Consider the following 3,084-nt stretch of genomic DNA (forward strand, 5'->3'; position numbering starts at 1 on the left):
AGTGTAACCGGAAGTTTGTCAGCCGGTATAAACCAATCCGGAATTGTGACGCGCATAGAGCCTATATATAATATAATAGCTTTAGAAATGGTAAACGTGGTGTAGAAATAACAATGAAAAAACATTGATTAAACTAAGGCGTATAAATAGCAATATATTTTTTCGTACACATTAATACATGCATCATGAACAATTTTTAAAATATATCGTTCAATCTTGTGTCTGAAGTTTAATTAAATAGCATTATGGTAATCAGAGAGCATATAAAGAATGTACACAGATTACGTGCATACAAGCAGTTACGTTGTCAGTAAGTCGTGAAGTTACCAAAATATTAGATTAGAGTAGGGACGTTCTTGGTTATCTACGTTAGGAGGACGTACTGAAGACCGACGACGTTGTGAATTGGTAATATTGTATAAATAAAACTGAATTTGAGAAAAATATAAAACGTTATTTCATAGGGCCTAAAAAAATGTCAGTCTTGTTAAACTTTTAATAAACTGCTGTTAAATTGTGTACATTTCATGATTTTAATTATGCATGCTGTTTGATTAATAAAATTTAATTTAACTATTAAAACAGAGTCTAGAAAGAAAAAACAGGATTCAGAAAAATAAAACGGAATTTGGGAAAAATTAAAACTGATTTCATAGGGCCCTACATCTGTTGCATGCTTCCCATAAGTAATAAATTACATTTTAGATTGCATAAACAGGATTTATCCACCCAAACTTTATAGTCAGGGTAGACATCGTGCGTAATTTGATGGAAAGGGAAAAAAAGACACACAATCCGTTCAGTATGTTATTGTTGAACCTTCAAGATGATCATGTTCATTCAGCCAAAAAACATTCAAATATATCTTTCCAAAAAATTAGACATTTGTTGTAAAACGACATTAACAATGCAGTTCATTTAAAGGACTGTATGTAGCCTTGTTTGGATTCAAATATGCCAATTACCCTGACTGCAAACGAGATCAAGCATAATACACTATGACCTCAAACGCGGTGAACACATTCTCTGCGTTTTACTTTTCATAGCCTCAAATATGTAAAGTTCTTGTTTTTTGTTTGTTTGTTACTTATTGTTTATACACAGGTTGTCTTTTAACCTGTATATGCATTTAGATATGTACTACGTATATATAGTTGTACATATATACAACTTGTTGTGGCCTAATGGTTAGAGAGTCGGACTCGTAATCCAAAGGTTGCGGGTTCGAGTCTCGAGCCGGCAGGGATTGTAGGTGGGAGGAGTGAATGTACAGCGCTCTCTCCACCCTCAATACCACGACTGAGGTGCCCTTGAGCAAGGCACCGAACCCCCAACTGCTCCCCGGGCGCCGCAGCATAAATGGCTGCCCACTGCTCCGGGTGTGTGTTCACTGTGTGTGTGTTCACTGCTGTGTGTGTGTTCACTGCTGTGTGTGTGCACGTTGGATGGGTTAAATGCAGAGCACCAATTCTGAGTATGGGTCACCATACTTGGCAGTATGCCACTTCACTTCACTGATAACGTTCAAGGTTCAGACACACTCTCTCTGTTTAAATCTAGATTCAAGACACGTCTTTTTAGCCAAGCATTTACATAATGTATCTCATAACATTGTACTTCAGCTATATCTGATCAAATCCACATTTTAATTCTTTAGCTTAGGTTGAACACATCATCTTTGCTTGATTGGAACAGCAGCTACACTAGTTTCTTCTCTATTTGCTTCTCTGTTTCTGCCACGGGACTTGCATCCCAAGGCAACTAGGAATTACACAAGCTTCAGTCTGGATCCAACCCTTATGAATGTCTGAGGTGAACAAACACCTGAGAAGAGATGATGCCAACCCCCAGAAGACCTCAGATGATGCCAACCCTCATACAACATACAAAACCACCAAATTTTACTTAATCGCAACGTTTAATTGCAATTGCAAAGTTTAAGTAGGGGGTTAGACGCCATTTTATTTTGAAACATCTTTTCACATTGTTTTTGATTTAGGGAGTCTGATAAGTTGAAACTGTATTTTTGTTTTCTTTCATTTTGATTTAGGAAGTGTAGAGTTTTTTTTTTTAAAAAGACAGACATTTTGTTTGTTATTTTGGCCTTGTCTGCCCCTGAAGCTAAACCCTTATTTGTAAATAAATTCTTGTAATTCAACATCTCTCTGGTATTGAGACTCTTCGTTTTTTTCTGTTAAGGCTGAACATAGCGGTTGTAACACAAGATGTCAGTGACTTTTTTTCTTCAGTAGAACAGTAAAGATTTTTATCTGAAACCGTGACTCATATGTCTGTGGTTGGCGGTTTTTGATCGTTTAGCTTCATAAGAACTCAATGTGTCCCCAGTGTGGTAATTTGGTCTTGTCTGTATTTATTTGGCTTTCAAAAGCCGGCAGCCAGAGACATGGGGCCTCATTTATAAAGCGTGCGTACGCTCAGATTTGATCGTAGAGTGCGTACTGCATATGCTTAAGTTGGTGTAAATTATACAACCAATTTACAGGGAGTTGTTTGTTACAATCTGTCTTTCGGATGAGACGTTAAACCGAGGTCTTGACTCTCTGTGGTCACTAAAAATCCCATGGCACTTCTCGTAAAGAGTAGGGGTGTAACCCCGGTGTCCTGGCCAAATTCCCTCCACTGGCCCTTATCAATCATGGCCTCCTAGTAATCCCCATCCATTTGATTGGCTCTATCACACTCTCCTCTCCACCTGTAGCTGGTGTGTGGTGAGCGCACTGGCGCCGTTGTACTGTGGCTGCCGTCGCATCATCCAAGTGGATGCTGCACACTGGTGGTGGTTGAGGAGAGACCCCCACATGATTGTAAAGCGCTTTGGGTGTATGGCAATACACAATAAAAGCGCTATATAAATGCATCATTCATCATTCATTCATTCATCATCATCATTCACAATACTTGACAAAGAAAACAAGACAAGTATGCTGATGAATAAAGTATTTGTGATTTGTTGCTAATGTGCTATACATTTGTTGCATTTGAGTCAAAAAGACTAAAATCAAGTGTCAAAACAAGAAGGGTTTCCAAAGCCAAGAGTCAAAAACAGATAAACGAAAAAGCAAT

Source organism: Barbus barbus, assembly GCF_936440315.1.
Source record: "Barbus barbus genome assembly, chromosome: 11".
Classification (NCBI taxonomy): Eukaryota; Metazoa; Chordata; class Actinopteri; order Cypriniformes; family Cyprinidae; genus Barbus; species Barbus barbus.